The sequence below is a fragment of the Pristiophorus japonicus genome, unplaced genomic scaffold (assembly GCF_044704955.1).
Source record: "Pristiophorus japonicus isolate sPriJap1 unplaced genomic scaffold, sPriJap1.hap1 HAP1_SCAFFOLD_313, whole genome shotgun sequence".
NCBI classification, from domain to species: domain Eukaryota; kingdom Metazoa; phylum Chordata; class Chondrichthyes; family Pristiophoridae; genus Pristiophorus; species Pristiophorus japonicus.
This window is the reverse complement of record NW_027252922.1, coordinates 186,625-206,224: the sequence shown is the minus strand read 5'-3', so window position 1 is coordinate 206,224 and position 19,600 is coordinate 186,625. Positions and strand designations below refer to the sequence as shown.

Below are 19,600 nucleotides of genomic sequence, written 5' to 3'. Positions count from 1 at the left end.
GCATTGACCACCAGATCCAGTGCGCCAGTGCCGCCTGAGGAAAAGAGTGTTTGAAGACCAGGCCCTCAAACCTACCACCAAGCTCATGGTCTACAGGGCTGTAGTAATAGCCGCCCTCCTGTATGGCTCAGAGACATGGACCATGTACAGCAGACAGCTCAAGTCGCTGGAGAAATAACACCAACGATGTCTCCGCAAGATCCTGCAAATCCCCTGGGAGGACAGACGCACCAACGTTAGCGTCCTCGACCAGGCCAACATCCCCAGCATTGAAGCACTGACCACACTCGACCAGCTCCGCTGGGCAGGCCACATTGTCCGCATGCCCGACACGGGACTCCCAAAGCAAGCGCTCTACGCGGAGCTACGTCACCGCAAACGAGCCAAAGGTGGGCAGAGGAAACGTTACAAGGGCATCCTCAAAGCCTCCCTGATAAAGTGCAACATCCCCACCGACACCTGGGAGTCCCTGGCCAAAGACCGCCCTAAGTGGAGGAAGTGCATCCGGGAGGTTGTTGAGCTCTTTGAATCTCAACGCCGCGAGCGTGAAGATGTCAGACGCAGGCAGCGGAAGGAGCGTGTGATAAATCAGTGCCACCCACCCCTTCCTCCGACAAATATCTGTCCCAGCTGTGACAGGGTCTGTGGCTCTCGTATTGGACTGTTCAATCACCAAAGAGTGGAGGCAAGTCTTCCTCGATTCCGAGGGATTGCCTATGAAAAAAAAGAGGGATTGGCGGGACAACATCAACAACTTGTGTTTATATAGCGCCTTTAATGCAGTAAAAGGTCCCCAGGCGCTTCACAGGAGGGTCACAGATTGTTTTGTCTATTCTGGGGCGGAATGGCGATTGTCACGGAACTAATCTGCCTCGCACAATATCTACAGAATCCCGGGAATACCCGTAACCTCCCCGAGAATGGTCTTCATCATCATTGGCGGTCCCTGGAACCAGGATGACTTGCTTCCACATGGGTTCGCAGATGTTTCAATGAAGGAGCCGATATTCCAGTCCTGAACTCCAATTGAAGGGTGGAAGATGCCTGTGCCTGGATTGTTTTAACGTGTGGTGACCGTCTCACACCAGCCACCACACGGGATTGACAGAGCTCGGCTTTTATCCAGTGGCAAGGGTTAACCAGGACGGCAGGAGACCTGCTCTGCTGCAAGGACCTAGTGCGCACACACTGTGGGCAGGCCCGTGCTGCCCTGGGCTCTCGGCTCTTCTGGGCCCCGTACCCTCATTCACCGCACCTCCGCCACGATCTCTCACCGCTCCTCCGCAACAAAAACATTCGCCACACCTCCGCCACGATCTCTCACCGCTCATCCGCCCTGACCTTCCCGCTCCTCCGCTGTACCTGGACCCCGCCGATGTTCCTGCCCACGCCCCAAACTGCGACCTGGATTTTGATGATGTCATCCAGTCGCCCACCTCGAAGCCATCGCACACTTGTAGCAGCTCACTCTGGAAGCTGCAGTGGTATGCTCTTTTATCCTCCCGACCCGCGGTGGCTTTTTTGTCTTCAAAAATGTACTTTATTCATATAAAATTTTCACAATACATTAGAAAATAGTTCAGTGCCTTGTGGTCAGCAATTCCATACAATTCGTTTGGATGCTGACAGCAGTTCCATACGATGCACTAGCGTGCATTTCATTTCAAGGTACAGTTTAGTACAATCCGTGAATCACGTTACATGTAGTACTGTGCAAATAAGGGTATTACATGGAGCAGATAATAACAGGTTTACATTACATTCTAGGATACATTTCAATACCGATCACGAATCACGTTACATGTAGCACTATGCAAATGAAAGCAGTACACGGAACAGATGAGAATATGTCCTCTCACAGGTCGGGGTGGGCCACGATGTCCCAGGACCCACGCTGCTCTTTTATCCTCCCGACCTGCGGTGGTGACCTCTCACAGGTCAGGGTGGCCCGCGATGAATGAATGCCCCAGGAATAAGTTGCCCTGGTGTTGACACTCAGATTGTAATTATTTCTGTGGTGCCCAACTTTAATATTCACCTGAAAGTCCCACTGCAATCCAGTTCCAGTTTCATTGAGAGTGTTAAAGAAAAGATAGCCATCCGTGGCTAACTAAAGAAATAAAGGACGGTATCCAATTAAAAACAAAGGCATACAAAGTTGCCCAAACTAGTGGGAGGACAGAAGATTGGGAAGCTTTTAAAAGCCAGCAAAGAATGTGGAAGATAGACTATGAAAGTAAACTAGCACAAAATATAAAAACAGATAGCAAGAGTTTCTCTCAGTATATAAAAAGGAAAAGACTGGCTAAAGTAAATGTTGGTCCCTCAGAGGATGAGAACGGGAATTAGTGATGGGGTACATGGAGATGGCAGAAACTCTGAACAAATATTTTGTATCAGTCTTTACGGTAGAGAACACAAACAATATTCCAACAGTGGATAGTCAAGGGGCTATAGAGGGGGAGGAACTTATCACAATCACTAAGAAGTAAGGTAATGGGTCTAAAGGCAGATAAATCTCTTGGACCTGATGACGTCTTAAGAGAAGTAACGGCAGGGATAGTGGATGCATTGGTTATAATTTACCAAAATTCCCTGGATTCTGGGAAGTCCCAGCAGATTGGAAAACCGCAAATGTAACGCCCCTATTTTAAAAAAGGAAGCAGACAAAATCCAGTTAGCCTAACATCTGTTGTTGGGAAAATGTTGGAGTCCATTATTAAAGAAGCAGTAACAGGATATTTGGAAAAGCATAATTCGGTCAGGCAGAGTCAGCATGTATTTATGAAGGGGAAGTCATGTTTGACAAATTTGCTGGAATTCTTTGAGGATGTAAAGAACATGGTGGATAAAGGGGAACCAGTGGATGTGGTGTATTTGGACTTCCAGAAGGCATTTGACAAGGTGCCACATAAAAGGTTACTGCGCAAGATAAAAGTTCACGGGTTTGGGGGTAATATATTAGCATGGATAGCGGATTGGCTAACAGAAAACAGAGAGTCGGGATAAATGGTTCATTCTCGGGTTGGCAATCAGTAACTAGTGGGGTGCCGCTGGGACCCAGACTATTTACAATCTATATTAACAACTTGGAAGAAAGGACCGAGTGTAACGTAGCCAAGTTTGCTGGCAATGCAAAGATGTGATAAAAAGCAATGTGTGAGGAGGACACAAAATACCTGCAAAATGACATAGACAGTCTAAGTGAGTGGGCAAAAATTTGGCAGATGCAGTATAATGTTGGAAAGTGTGAGGTCATGCACTTTGGCAAAAAAAAAATCAAAGAGCAAGTTATTATTTAAATGGAGAATAATTGCAAAATGCTGCAGTACAGCGGGACCTGGGGGTATTTGTGCATGAAACACAAAAGGTTAGTATGGAGGTACAGCAAGTGATCAGGAAGGCCAATGGTATCTTGGTCTTTATTACAAAGGGGATGGAGTATAAAAGCAGGGAAGTCTTGCTACAGTTTTACTGAGTATTGGTGAGGTCACACCTGGGATATTGCCTTGGTTTCCATATTTATAAAAGGATATAATTGCTTTGGAGGCAGTTCAGAGAAGGTTCACTAGGTTGATTCCAGAGATGAGGTTGTTGACTTACGAGGAAAGGTTGAGTAGAATGGGCCTATCCTCATTGGAATTCAGAAGAATGAGAGGTGATCTTATCGAAACGTATAAGATTATGAGGGGGCTTGACAAGGTGGATGCAGAGAGGATGTTTCCACTGATAGGGGAGTCTAGAACTAGGGGGCATAATCTTAGAATAAGGGGTTGCCCAGTTAAAACTGAGATGAGGAGAAATTTCTTCTCTCAGGCTTGTAAATCTGTGGAATTCGCTGCCTCAGGGAACTGTGGAAGCTGGGACATTGAATAAATTTAAGACAGCGGTAGACAGTTTCTTAACCAATAAGGGATTAAGGGGTTATGGGGAGTGGGCAGGAAAGTTGGCCTGAGTCTATAATCAGATCAGCCATGATTGTATTAAATGGTGGAGCAGGCTCCAGGGGCCATATGGCCTACTCCTGCTCCTATTTTTTGTGTTCGTATGTAAAAGGCCGATGATAATCAGCCCTTGATGAATCGACTGACTCTGGCAGATAGGGACGTGATCTTTGGGTTTGAGCTTCCCGTGTGCTAATCTTCTCCTTCTAATATTCTTTAAAAGGAGTTTACAAAAGTCATCACTGTAAGTACAGGATAGAACTTCAGAACATTCTCTCCTTCTTGTTCCTGTCCCATGGGCCATGCAGCGCCGATACACCTGGGTAATCTGGGCCTGTCACTGATGCGAAAACCCGCAGCTCCCGCCCCGCTGGACACACACGTGACAACCAATGGGCCAATGGTTTTCCTGGTGCCCTCCCCACCCCTGGCGCCAGGCTCGTTATACGCCATCCTGTGGGTCGGTGCCAGACTCAATACACGGCCATTCTGTGGTGTTGCTGCACTCCCCGCAGCCGCCCCCCGCCCCCCCCACTAGTGCCAGGCTCAATACTCGGCCATCCTGTGGGGTTTGTGCCCTCCCCTGGAGCCAGGCTTGATACACATCCATCCTGTGGGGTCGGGGCCCTCCCCTGGTGCCAGGCTCGGTATACACCATCCTGTGGGGTCGGTGCCCTCCCCTGGTGCCAGGCTCGGTATACGCCCATCCTGTGTTGTCGGTGCCCTCCCCTGGTGCCAGGCTCGGTATACCCATCCTCTGGGCTCAGTGCCCTCCCCGCCAAGCTACATGACGTCACAGAGACTGCATTGCCAGGTTACTGATGTCACACAGCTCGTGTTGCTGGGGTTTTGACGTCACACACTCATTATTGCCGGGTTGTTGACGTCACTGGCACTGAGCGAGCGGCGGCGCGAGTGCGAATCGCAGACACGTGACCCGGAGCGAGCCCGCCTCGGACTGTGGGAGCGGGCGGGGTAAGTGGGGGATACAGGATCGCGATTGGTGGGTGGCCTGTCAATCAGGTCAATCAGCCAATTGCAGGGGCGGACAACGCCTCCCTGAGCGCGCTGAGTAGCGGCACTGCGCATGTCCAGGATTCCCGGAGGTCGGCCGTTGGCGAATGTAAACAAGATGGCAGAAAGTGAGCGGAGCTGAACGGCACCGGGGGGAGAGGGGGCCGAGGGAGAGTGTCCCGGGGGGGGAGTGTCCCGGGGGGGGGGAGGTGAGACATGGAATGGGGGAGTGGGCGAGAGAGACACGGACACGCGCACACAGACTTGACACAGGTACATCCCCAGAATGACTGGGGAGGGAGGAGACAGACGGGGAGGGTGGAGGGTTCGACAGACGAGGGGGAGAGAATGGGGGGTCCTGGGAAACCGCCCACTCCCCTCCTCCTGTAACCGTCCCCTCCTCCTCTTCCCCCCTCCCCTCGGCTCCTCGTCCCCATCCCCGGGGCCCAGTGAGATCAGACAGTGTGTAACCCGGGGGCCCAGTGAGATCAGACAGTGTGTAACCCGGGGGCCCAGTGAGATCAGACAGTGTGTAACCCGGGGGCCCAGTGAGATCAGACAGTGTGTAACCCGGGGGCCCAGTGAGATCAGACAGTGTGTAACCCGGGGGCCCAGTGAGATCAGACAGTGTGTAACCCGGGGGCCCAGTGAGATCAGACAGTGTGTAACCCGGGGAGAATTCTGGTGATTTCTGTAAGTCCAGATGGGCGGGAGAGATCTGAGGAAAAGGATAAAATCAAACAGAAATACTGGACATCTACTTTTCTTGAAACGTTGGCAAAACACTCCACACTACATTCCACTTCACAACATTAATCTTATAACTTTTTGCCCTGTCATTATTAGATCTCCCGGTGAATAGCTGAGTGATAAGGAAACAGGGATTGTGGACTGAGGAACAACAACAGGTGAACCAGCACAGGATTGTGAGAGCACCAACCAGGGAGCCCCTTCCGATTGAAAGCGCTTCAATAGATCGACTGGGGAGAAAGGTAAGAGAAAGTGCCATTTACTGAGATACACACCGGTCCTGTAGACAGTACACACAGGTTACAAGGTAAGACAGGAAATGAGACCGGGGGAGACTAACCACCGAGCACAATTATCCAGCATGAGGCGGTGCAATGAGATGTGAAGTGAGATCAGTTTCTGTCTCTAAACACAGTCACAGAGAATCTTGTGTGTGTTTTAGAGTAAAGGGCTTTGATCGAAGAGGTGACTCCAGTTTGAGGCAGAGCCTAGCAGATGGACCGGTCTCTGTACATTAGGTGCGGCTGAACTCACACCGACACCATCAGATCTCAATGTTCAAATATTTCCCATCTGGTGAGAAAGCCAATGAAAAGATTGAACCGGAAGCACATCGTCAATTCACTGATCACGGTGCACAGACCCATCTGAAAGACCAGCACGGCCTATCACCCACAGAATCAATTATTCATTCATGAACATTTAGAATTATAAGAAAATATATTGATAACTGCTTTATATTGATAACTACTAATATTGAAGCATTGATCACGAGAGATGTGTAGTATTCTAATATACTGAAACACAGATATGGAGAATTGCAATTTATTGATTGGCGTCGTACTTGACCCCGAGATGAGCTTCCGAACCCATATTCCCTCAATCACCAAGTACGCTTACTTCCACCTCCTTAACATCGCCGGTCTCTGCCCCTTCCTCAGTTCATCTGCTCAAACCCTCATCCATTCCTCTGATCTGTCTCACACCTCGCACTCTCCGTAAACATAAGCTTAAACTTAGGGGGCATAGTTTTAAGGTGGTTGGTGGATACGCAGAGGGTTTTGGGGATCTGGAACTCACTGCCTGGAAGAGTGGTGGATACAGAAACCCTCACCACTTTGAAGAGATGGTTGGATGGGCACTTAAAGTGCCGTAACCTGCAGGGTTACGGACCGACAGCTGGTAATTGGGATTAGACTAGATCACCTCTTGTTGGCTGGTGCAGATATAATGGTAAGTGCTGCAGGGAATCGAATACAGGCAGGGTGATCTGGACTAGTTTCGATCGCCTGGATGGGTAGGAGAGAAATTTTCCCACATTTTCTTTCCTAAATTGGCCTGGGTTTTTACCTGTTTTTTGCCTCTCCCAGGACATCACATGGTTCTGGTTGGGGTGGAGTGTAGAATGTTTCGGTGCAAGGGATGTCGCAGTTGTGTGAGGCGGGCTGGGTGCTATTTACCTTTCCGCCATTGTTCATTGTTCATAGGTTTATATGTAACCTTCAGGTTTGCTGACCGAGGGCCGTGCGGCTCTTTGTCGGCCGGCGCGGACACGATGGTCTGAAATGGCCTCCTTCTGCGCTGTAAATTTCTAAGTTTCTTCAACACTCCTGCCCGTATCCTTACACAAGAACACAAGAAGTAGCAGCAGGAGTTGGCCATACGGCCCCTCCCATCTACTCCGCCATTCAATAAGATCTCTATTCGATAGAGAATTTTAAAGATTCACTGCTCTCTGAGTGAAGAAATAGCTCCTCCACATAGTCTTAAATGACCGATCTCTTATCCTAATATTAGGACCCCTAACTAGACTATCTAGCCCTTGTCAATTCCTCTCAGAATTTTCTATGTTTCAATTATATCACCTTCTGTTCTTCTAAACTCTAGAGAATATAGGCCTATTCTACTCAATCTGTCCTCAGCCCTCTCATCCCAACATGTACCAATTTCCATTCACCCATCACCCCTGTGCTCGCTGAACTACATTGGCTCCTGGTCCATCAGTGCCTCGCTTTCAAAATTCTCATCCTTGTTTTGAAATCCATCCAGGACCTTGCCCCTCCCTATTGCTGTAACCTCCTCCAACGCGACAACCCTCAGATCTTTGCATTCCTCCAATTCTGGCCTCTTGAGCCGCCCCAATTTTCAGCAATATTGGTGGCCGTACCTTCAGCTGCCGAGGCCATAAGCTCTGGAATTCCTTCCTAAACCTCTCCACCTTTAAAATGCTCCTTTAATACCTACCATTTTGAACAAGCTTTCAGTCACCTGTGTTAATATTTCCTACGTGACTGGGTGTCAAAGTTTGTTTGCTAACAGTCCTGTGAAATGCCTTGGGACATTTTACTACGTTTAAGGCGTGATATAGATGCCATTTGTTGCTGATAACTGAAGATATTTTGAATCGTAATATAACGAAACTACAGGCATGGGGAATTGCAATAGATTGATAACTGCAGAGGAAGAGGATTGTTATGTATTGCTCATAGTGTGAATTCTTTTAATGTGAGGTGGCCCTTGCACATTCGCTACCACACGGGCTTGACAGAGCAAGGTCTTGGTCCAATATTGGTGGCCATACCTTCAGCTGCCGAGGCCATAAGCTCTGGAATTCCTTCCTAAACCTCTCCACCTTTAAAATGCTCCTTAATACCTACCAAGGGGATCCAAGATGACTGGAGACCAGGCTCTGCTGCATGTTTCCTCTGGCACTGATTCTCACTGGGATACAGTTTCCTGTAGCACTGACTCTCACTGGGGCACAGTTTCCTCTGGCACTGACTCAATGGGGTACAGTTTCCTCTGGCACTGACTCTCTCTGGGGTACAGTTTCCTCTGGCACTGACTCTCAATGGGGTACAGTTTCCTCTGGCACTGACTCTCTCTGGCGTACAGTTTCCTCTGGCACTGACTCTCTCTGGGGTACAGTTTCCTCTGGCACTGACTCTCTCTGGGGTACAGTTTCCTCTGGCACTGACTCTCACTGGGGTACAGTTTTCTCTGACACAGATTTACTGTATACCTAATTCGTGCTGTCCCTGCCCTGGGAGTGCTTCATGGGACAGTTTAGAAGGAGCTTTAACCTGAAACTGATCAGGAGCTGCGGGTGGAAAGTTTTCAGTGCAGTAGCAGATCGTACTGCTGCTGAATTTTAATGGATAAGCTGCCAGCAGTGCGGTTGGGACGGACACTGAAGTGTGCCCTGCGGCAGTGTAGAGGAAACTTTACTCTGTATCTAACCCATACGCCACCTAGTCTGTGGGGAATTTAGTGTGAATTTGAAAGCAATTGCTCGGGTAGATAGAGAGAAATTTATTCTGCTGCTTGGGGTGTCTAGGACGAGGGGACATAACCTTAAAATCCGAGCCAGGCCATTCAGGAGAGATGTTAGGATACACTTCTTCACTCAATGGATGGTTGAAGTGTGGAACTTCCCACAATAAGCAATCGATGCTCGCCCATTGAATAATTCTGGGCCAGTTGTGATGTCTACCAAATGACCGTTGCTTGTTCCCTTGGATTGGATCTTTATTTATTCCCTTTGTTTGTTTTCAGTTTCACTGCTGGACCCACCACTCAAAGCACTTTTTCTGATCTGCCCCTGGGAATGAGCAGACTCCTCCCTCCTCTCCCACACTGCACCGTCTCTCCTCCTCTTTCCCCCTTGGTTGTGTTCCACACTCTGGGCCTTGGGCCTTCCCCGGGGATTCTCAGTATGAACAGGGGGATGTGTGTTGAGACAGGATGTCCCAGCTCTCCACCTTTAAAGGGACATGGAGAGGACCCACTACTGGGCTGAATGGCCCTGCTTTATGACATCACTGCAGTGCTAGCAACCAACCTCCCTGAGCCCTGCTCATTATGGGCTGGCAGTGTCTGATGGGACAGTGAAGAGGGAGAAAGACTTGAATTTATTTGGCGCCTTTCACGACCACCGGAGCCCTCAAAGCGCTTTACAGCCAATGAGGTACTTTTGGATTGTAGTCACTTGTAGTAAGGGAGAGTTACCCTGTATCTAACCCGTGCTGTACCTGCCCTGGGATTGTTTGATGGGACAGTGCATAGGGAGTTTTACTCTGTATCTAACCCGTGCTGTACCTGCCCTGGGAATGTTTGATGGGACAGTGTAGAGGGAGGTTTACTCTGTATCTAACCTGTGCTGTACCTGCTCTGGGAGTGTTTGATGGGATAATGTAGACGGAGATTTACTGTGTGCCAAACCTGTGCTAACCCAGCAAGTTGTGAAGAGGAAGCCAATAATCTACAAAGGGATATAGATAGGCTAAGTGAGTGGGCAAAACTTTGGCAGATGGAGTATAATGTGGGAAAATGTGAGCTTATCCACTTTGGTCGGAGAAATAATAAAGCAAATTATTATTTAAATTGTGAGATTACAAAATGCGGTGGTACAGTGGGATCTGGGGGTCCTTGTACATTAAACACAAAAAGTTAGCATGCAGGTACTGCAATTAATCTGGAAGGCAAATGGAATGTTGGCCTTTATTGCAAGGGGGATGGAGTATAAAAGTAGGGAAGTCCTGCTGCAACTGTACAGGGCGTTGGTAGGACCACACCTGGAGTACTGTGTACAGTTTTGGTCTCCATTATTTAAGGAAGGATATACTTGCACTGGAGGCAGTTCAGAGAAAGTTCCCGAGGTTGATAACTGAGATGAAAGGGTTTTCATAATGAGAAAGGTTGAGCAGGTTGGGCCTGTACTCATTGGAGTTTAGAAGACTTAGAGGCGATCTTATTGAAACATGTAAGATTCTGAGGGGGCTTGACAGAGAGGATGTTTCCCCTCGTGGGGGAATCTAGAACTAGAGGGCATAGTTTCAGAATGAGGGGTCGCTCATTTAAAACTGAAATGAGGAGAAATTTCTTATCTGAGGGATGTGAATCTTTGGAATTCTCTACCTCAGAGAGCTGTGGGAGCTGGGTCATTGAATGTATTTAAGGTGGGGATAGACAGATTTTTGAACGATAAGTGGGTCAAGGATTATGGGGAGTGGGCAGTGAAGTGGAGTTGAGACCTGGATCCGATCAACCATGATCTTATTGAATGGCGGAGCAGGCTCGAAGGGACAAATGGTCTACTCCTGCTCCTATTTCTTATGTTCCATACCTGCCCTGGGAGTGTTTGATGGGACAGTGTAGGCGGAGGTTTACTCTGTATCTAATCCGTGCTGCACCTACCCTGGGAACGTTTCATTAGACAGTGTACATAAGAGCATAAGGAACAGGAGTAGGCCATACGGCCCCTCGATCCTGCTCCGCCATTCAATAAGATCATGGACTCAGCTCCACTTCCCTGCCCGCTCCCCATAACCCCTTATCACTTTTCGTTTTAGAAACTGTCTATTTCTAAAATTTATTCAATGTCCCAGCTTCTACAGCTTTCTGAGTAAGCAAATTCCACAGATTTGGAACCCTGTGAGAAGAAATTTCTCCTCATCTCTGTTTTAAATGGGCGGCCCCTTATTCTAAGATCATGCCCTCTAGTTCTCGTCTTCCCCCATCAGTGGAAACATCCTCTCTGCATCCACCTTGTCGAGCCCCCTCATAATCTTATACATTTCGATAAGATCGCCTCTCATTCTTCTGAACTCCAGTGAGTAGAGGCCCAACCTACTTAACCTTTCCTCAAAAGTCTTCTCTGAACTGCCTCCAAAGCAACTATATCCTTTCGTAAATATGGAAACCAAAACTGCACACAGTATTCCAGGTGTGGCCTCACCAAAACCTTGTATAGCTGCAGCAAGACTTCCCTGCTTTTATACTCCAACCCCTTTGCAATAAAGTCCAAGATACCTTTCGCCTTCCTGATCACTTGCTGTATCTGTATACTATCCTTTTGTGTTTCATGCACAAGTACCCCCAGGTCCCGCTGTACTGTGGCGCTTTGCAATCTTTCTCCATTTAAATAATAACTTGCTCTTTGATTTTTTTCTGCCAAAGTGCATGACCTCACACTTTCCAACATTATACTCCAACTGCCAAATTTTTGCCCACTCACTGAGCCTGTCTATGTCCTTCTGCAGATTTTTTGTGTCCTGCTCACACAGTGCTTTTCCACCCATCTTTGTATTGTCAGCAAACTTAGCTACGTTACACTCAGTCCCTTCTTCCAAGTCGTTAATATAGATTGTAAATAGTTGGGGACCTCGCACTGATCCCTGCGGCACCCCACTAGTTACTGGTTGCTAACCAGAGAATGAACCATTTATCCCGACTCTCTGTTCTCTATTAGTTAGCCAATCCTCTATCCATGCTAATATATTACCCCCAACTCTGTGAACTTTTATCTTGTGCAGCAACCTTTTATGTAGCACCTTGTCAAATGCCTGCTGGAAGTCCAAATACACCATATCCACTGGTTCCACTTTATCCACCCTGTTCGTTACATCCTCAAAGAACTCCAGCAAATTTATCAAACATGACTTCCCCTTCATAAATCCATGCTGACTCTGCCTGATCGAATTTTGCTTATCCAAATGTCCTGCTATTGCTTCTTTAATAATGGACAAGGGCAACATTTTCCCAACCACAGATGTTAGGCTAACTGGTCTATAGTTTCCTGTTTTTTGTCTGCCTCCTTTTTTAAATGGGGGTGTTACATTTGCAGTTTTCCAATCTGCTGGGACCTCTCCAGAATCCAGGGAATTTTGGTAAATTACAACCAATGCATCTACAATCCCTGCCGCTACTTCTCTTAAGACCCGAGGATGCAAGCCATCAGGTCCAGGGGATATATCTGCCTTTAGTCCCATTATCTTACTGAGTACCACCTCCTTAGTGATTGTGATTGTGTTAAGTTCTCCCCCCCCCCCCCCCCCATAGCCCCTTGACTATCCACTGTTGGAATATTGTTGGTGTCCTCTAACGTAAAGACTGATACAAAATATTTGTTCAGAGTTTCTGCCATCTCCATGTTCCCCATTATTAATTCCCCGGTCTCGTCCTCTAAGGGACCAACATTTACTTTAGTCACTCTTTTCCTTTTTATATACCTATAGAAACTCTTGCTATCTGTTTTTATATTTTGTGCTAATTTACTCTCATAGTCTATCTTTCCTTCTTCATTTTTTTAGTCGTTCTTTGCTGACTTTTAAAAGCTTCCTCGTCTTCTGTCCTTCCACTAGTTTTGGTCACTTTGTATGCCCTTGTTTTTAGTTGGATACCGTCCTTTATTTCTTTAGTTAGCCACGGATGGCTATCTTTTCTCTTGCACCCTTTCCTCCTCACTGGAATGTATTTTTCTTGAGAGTTGTGAAATATCTCCTTAAATGTACACCATAGTTCATCAACCGTCCTACACATTAATCTATTTTCTCAGTCCACTTTACCCAACTCTGACCTCATACCTTCATAGTCTCCTTTATTTAAGCTTAGTACGCTGGTTAGAGATCCAACTTTTTCACACTCCATCTGAATTTGAAATTCAATCATGTTATGATCACTCATTCCGAGGGGATCCTTTACTAGGAAATTGTTTATTAATCCTGTCTCATTACACAGGATCAGATCTAAGATAGCCTGTCACCTGGTTGATTCTGTTACATACTGCTCAAGGAACCCGTCCCTTATGCACTCCATGAACTCCTCCTCAAGGCTGCCCTGACCAATTTGATTTGTCCAATCAATATGGAGGTTAATATCACCCATGATTATTGCTGTTCCCTTTTTACAAGCCCCCACTATTTCCTGGTTTATGCTGCGACCAACAGAGTTGTTACTGTTCGGGGGCCAAAGACTATGCCCACCAGTGACTTTTTCCCCTTATTATTCCTTATCTCCACCCAAACTGTCTCAACACCCTTATCATTTGAGCCAATATCGTTTCTTACTATTGCAGTGATTCCATCCTTTATCCATAGAGCTACCCCACCTCCTTTTCCTTTCTGTCTGTCCGACCGGATTGTCAAGTACCCCTGAATATTTAATTCCTGGTCCTTGTAACCATGTCTCTGTAATGGCTATCAGATCATACCCATTTCTCTCAATTTGTGCCGTCAACTTATCTATTTTGTTACAAATGCTACGTGCATTTAGACACAGTGCCTTTAAGTTTGTTTTTTTTTACCTTTTTTACCTGTGACCAACATCTCGCCATAGGCAACTAGGCCCATACAGCAGTGCCTGGTCTCCAGTCATCATGGACCCCCTTGCCACTGGACCAAGACCTTGCTCAGCTTAGCCCGTGTGTTAGCAGGTGTGCAACGACCACCCTACGTTAAAAGAAATCATGCACAGGCGTCTTCCATCCTCTAACATGAAGTTCAGGACCTGGAACTTCAGGACCCTCATGGACAACCCCAACAGCGACAGACCGGAACGCCGCAGCGCCGGGAACTTAGACGCTTTGATATTTACATCACCGCCCTAAGTGAGACCCGGTGGGCAGGGGAAGGCCAGCTCAAGGAACAATGTGGAGGTTACACCTTCTTCTGGAAAGGCAAACCAGAGGCAGAATGCCATCTCCATGGAGTCGGCTTCGTTATCAAAAATGAGCTGGTCAACTGCCTCAAAGACTCCCCCTGCGGGGCTAACAAACGCCTCAGGAAGCTTTGACTCACCCTATCCAGGAACCAGTGCGCCACAGTCAACAGTGCATATGCCCCAACACTTGATGTAATGGATGAGACCAAAGAGGGTTTTTATTCCAACCTCAAAACATCCCTGACCTGCGTCCCTGTGGGCGACAAACTGATCCTCCTTGGCAACTTCAACGCCAGGGTCGGCAAGGACACAGCCCTTTGGGGAGGCATGATTGACAGAGAGAGGTTAGGGAAAGACAACTCCAGCGCTACCCTACTCCTGACAAAATGTCTAGAACACGTACTCCTCATCAACAACACCTTGTTCCGACAGAGGGACAAATACAAGGCACCGTGGCAACATCCTCGCTCCAAATACTGGCACCTGCTCGACTATATCATCGTCCAAGCCTGTGATCGCAAGGATGTGCACATCACCCGGGCCATGACAGGAGCTGACGACTGCTGGACGGACCACCGCCGAATCCGATCCATCATTGACATCAACGTGGCCCCAAAGCGAAGGGCGCAGCAGAAGCAGTGTCGCAAAAAAAGTCACTGCCGGAGCACTTAAGGACCCAACTAAGAGAGCCGTTTACAGTCAGCACCTCACAGCTAACCTGGCGTGCCTTGAGGACCCGGAGACGCAGAATTCCCACAGTGCTATTATCTGAATGGTGACAGATTAGGAAAAGAGGAGGTGCACCGAGACCTGGGTGTCATGGTACATCAGTCATTGAAGGTTGGCCTGCAGGTACAGCAGGCGGTTAAGAAAGCAAATGGCATGTTGGCCTTCATAGCGAGGGGATTCGAGTACAGGCGCAGGGAGATATTACTACAGTTGTACAGGGCCTTGGTGAGGCCACACCTGGAGTATTGTGTACAGTTTTGGTCTCCTAACTTGAGGAAGGACATTCTTGCTGTTGAGAGAGTGCAGCGAAGGTTCACCAGACTGATTCCCGGGATGGTGGGACTGACATATCAAGAAAACTGGATCAACTGGGCTTGTATTCACTGGAGTTCAGAAGATTAAGAGGGGATCTCATAGAAACGCTTAAAATTCTGACGGGTTCAGACAGGTTAGATGCAGGAAGAATGTTCCCAATGTTGGGGAAGTCCAGAACCAGAGGTCGCAGTCTAAGGATAAGGGGCATGCCATTTAGGACCGAGATGAGGAGAAACTTCTTCGCCCAGAGAGTGGTGAACCTGTGGAATTCTCTACCACAGAAAGTTGTTGAGGCCAATTCACTAAATATATTCAAAAAGGAGTTAGATGTAGTCCTTACTACTAGGGGGATCAAGGGGTATGGCGAGAAAGCAGGAATGGGGTACTGAAGTTGCATGTTCAGCCATGAACTCATTGAATGGCGGTGCAGGCTCAAAGGGCCGAATGGCCTACTCCTGCACCTATTTTCTATGTTTCTATGCTTGGTCTGTCCTCCAGGCCTCCATAACCAGTGCCTGCAACGAGATGCTCGGTCACTCAACCAGGAAATACCAGGACTGGTTTGATGAGAATGATCAGGAGATTCAAGAGCTCATCAATTGCAAGCGCAGGGCATTTCTGAGCCTTAAACAGCAACCCAACTCGGGAGCAGCATTACAGACGGCTAAAGGCTAAGGTCCAACAAAAAACCCGGTACCTAAAGAACAGGTGGTGGGTGGAGAAAGCACAGGAGACACAGCAGCTGGCCGACAGCCATGATAAACGAGGATTCTTCATTGCAGTCAAGGCCACCTGTGCTCCAAACACCCAAGGCCCCATCCCGCTTCTGGCCAAGAACGGGGAAACACTCATCAAGGACACCGAGGCAGTCAGGGCCCGCTGGAAGGAGCACTTCAAAGATCTCCTCAACCGAGACTCTGCCTTTGACTCGAGTGTTCTCGACTCCAATCTGCAGCATGCTACCCGCCACCACCTCAGTGAGACCCCAACACTGCACGAAATAGAAAAAGCCATAAGACAGCTAAAAAACAACAAGGCTACGGGAGCGGATGGAATCCCTGCTGAGGCACTGAAGTATGGCAGAGAGGGATCTGATCTGGAGGGAGGAGAGCATGCTGGGAGATCTTAGAGATGCAGTGCTTGTGACCATCTTTAAAAAAGGGGACAAGTCCGACTGCGGGAATCTCCCTGCTATCAGCCACTGGGAAAGTCGTTGCTAGAGTCCTCCTCAATCGTCTTCTCCCCATGGTCGAGGAGTTCCTCCTGGAGTTACAGTGTGGATTTCGTCCCCCCGGGGCACAGCGGACATGATTTTTGCAGAACGACAACTGCAGGAAAAATGCAGGGAATAGCGCCAGCCCTTATACATGGCATTCTTCGACCGTACAAAGTCCTTTGGCACTGTCAACCGCGAGGGTCTATGGAGCGTTCTCCTCGGTTTCGGATGCCCCCCAAAAGTATGTCGCCATCCTCCGCCTGCTCCACGACAACATGCAGGTCGTGATCCTTGCGTGGATCCATCACAGACCCAATCCACAGCCGGACTGGGGTCAAGCAGGGCTGCGTCATCGCCCCAACCCTCTTCTCAATCTTCCTCGCTGCCATGCTCCACCTCACAGTTGACAAGCTCCCCGCTGGAGTGGAACTAAACTACAGAACCAGTGGGAAGCTATTCAACCTTCGCCATGTCCAGGCCAGGACCAAGAGCACTCCAACCTCTGTCGTCGAGCTACAGTACGCAGACGATGCCAGTGTCTGTGCACACACACAGGCTGAATTCCAGGACATAGTCAACGTACTTACCAAGGCATATGAAAGCATGGGCCTTACGCTAAACATCAGTAAGACAAAGGTCCTCCACCAGCCTGTTCTCGTCACACAGCACTGCCCCCCCCCCCCCCCCCCCAGACATCAAGATCCATGGCATGGCCCTGGACAACGTGGACTACTTCCCTTATCTCGGGCACCTCCAATCAACAAGAGCAGGCATTGATGACAAGATCCAACACCGTCTCCAGTGTGCCAGTGCAGTCTTCGGCTGCCTGAGGAAAAAAGTGTTTGAAAACCAGGTCCTCAAAACCGTCACCAAGCTCATGGTCTACAGGGCCGTAGTAATAGCCGCCCTCCTGTATGGTTCAGAGACATGGACCATGTACAGTAGACACCTCAAGTCGCTGGAGAAATACCACCAACGATGTCGCCGCAAGATCCTGCAAATCCACTGGAAGGACAGACGCACCAATATTAGCGTCCTCATCAAGGTCAACATCCCCAGCATTGAAGCACTGACCACACTTGATCAGCTCCGCTGGGCAGGCCACATAGTTCTCATGCCAGACACGAGACTCCCAAAGCAACCGCTCTACTCGGAACTCATCCACGACAAATGAGCCAAAGGTGGGCAGAGGAAATGTTACAAGGACACCCTCAAAGCCTCCCTGATAAAGTGCGATATCCCCACTGACACCTGGGAGTCCCTGGCCAAAGACCGCCCTAAGTGGAGGAAGTGCAACCAGGAGGGTGCTGAGCACCTCGAGTCTCTTCGCCGAGAGCATGCAGAAATCAAGCGCAGGCAGCAGAAAGAACGTGCAGCAAACCAGGCTCCCCGCCCACTCTTTCCTTCAACCACTGTCTGTCCCACCTGTGACAGAGACTGTGGTTCCCGTATTGGACTGTACAGCCACCTAAGAACTCATGCTAAGAGTGGACCAATTCTTCCTCGATTCCGAGGCACTGCCTATGATGATGACATTGGGGAGAGACCGTTTACTTGCTCTGTGTGTGGGAAGGGATTCACTCAGTTATCCAAGCTCCTGACACACAAGCGGGTTCACACTGGGAAGAGGCTGTTCACCTGCATTGAGTGTGGGTTTCTTCTGACACACCGACTTGTTCACACTGTTAAAAGATCATTTAAATGTTCTGACTGTGCGAAGAGCTTTAAAAGCACAAAATATCTGCTGACGCATCATGTCCTCTGGGGAGAGGCCGTTCACCTGCTCCGTGTGGGAAGGGATTCGCTCAGTCATGCACTCTGCTCAGATACCAGCGAGTTCACAACAACCTGCAGTGGATGGATTTTGCTGTTATTGCTGCTGTTAATCACGGCAGCGTGGAGGCCCCGACCTGCGAGAAACCACCAACGGCAGGTCGGGGCCATAAAAGGAGCGGAGGTGCGGCGGCCTGGGAGCAGCGTGGAGGCCACTTCAGGGAGCAGCACGAGCTGGTGCAAGAGGGCGACGACTTGGAGAAGGGCGACTGGATTGGATGCCACCAAAATCAAGGTCGCTGATTGGAGCATGGGCAGGTACAGCAGGAGAGGTGGCAAGCAGGAGAGGAGCGGCGAGGTCGGGGCGAAGGAGTGGTGAGAGATTGTAGAGGGACGTGATCGGGGCCCTGGAGAGGTGTGTGTTTGGGGCCCAGAAGAGGCGAGGGCCCAGGGGCAGCACGGGCCCAACCCACACTGTGATATGTGTGTGCACGAGGTCCGTGCAGCAGAGCTAGTCTCCAGTTGCCACTGGAACAAGACCTAGCTCGGTCAAGCCCGTGTGGTGGCTGGTGTACAACGGCCATCACACATTAAAAAAAATCCATGCACAGGCATCTTCCACCCTTCAACATGTAGTTCAGGACCTGGAATATTAGGTCCTTCGTTGAAACACCTGTGAACTCATCCCTTTTTGGTGAGGAAGCAAGTCATCCTCGATACGAGGGACTGCCTAAGAAGTAATCACATCCAGGACTGAATCATGTTCACTGGCAATCGTGCTTTATTTCTGCTGATATTAATAACCCTATAACTGGGCTTGAGTTTAATATTCTGGAAAATTTTAAATAAATCAGCTTTTTTCAACACACAGTGTCGAATATTTGATTTCTCTATGATGAGACTTATTAATGTTCTGTTACCGACTATAGTGATAGGGGATTCGATGGTGAGGGGAATAGATAGGCGTTTCTGCGGACGCAACCGAGACTCCAGGATGGTATGTTGCCTCCCTGGTGCAAGGGTCAAGGATGTCTCGGAGCGGGTGCAGGACATTCTGAAATGGGAGGGAGAACAGCCAGTTGTCGTGGTGCACATTGGTACCAACGACATAGGTTAAAAAAAAGGGATGAGGTCCTACGAAAAGAATTTAAGGAGCTAGGAGCTAAATTAAAAAGTAGGACCTCAAAAGTAGTAATCTCGGGATTGCTACCAGTGCCACGTGCTAGTCAGAGTAGGAATCGCAGGATAGCGCAGATGAATACATGGCTTGAGCAGTGGTGCAGCAGGGAGGGATTCAAATTCTTGGGGCATTGGAACCGGTTCTGGGGGAGGTGGGACCAGTACAAACCGGACGGTCTGCACCTGGGCAGATCCGGAACCAATGTCCTAGGGGGAGTGTTTGCTAGTGCTGTTGGGGAGG

General features: G+C 48.7%; 1 protein-coding gene across 2 annotated transcripts in view; it reads left to right on the top strand.

Annotated features, from left to right (window-relative positions):
* The first annotated feature begins 4,997 nt into the window (after nt 1-4,997).
* LOC139249448 (zinc finger protein 774-like) overlaps nt 4,998-19,600 on the top strand; it is a 35,208-nt gene continuing 20,605 nt past the window's right edge. For both annotated transcript variants that reach the window (XR_011591171.1, XM_070872422.1), the window contains exons 1-2: nt 4,998-5,086; nt 5,805-5,950. The gene's annotated coding sequence lies outside the window, so the exon portion shown is untranslated. The remainder of the gene's footprint in view (nt 5,087-5,804; nt 5,951-19,600) is intronic.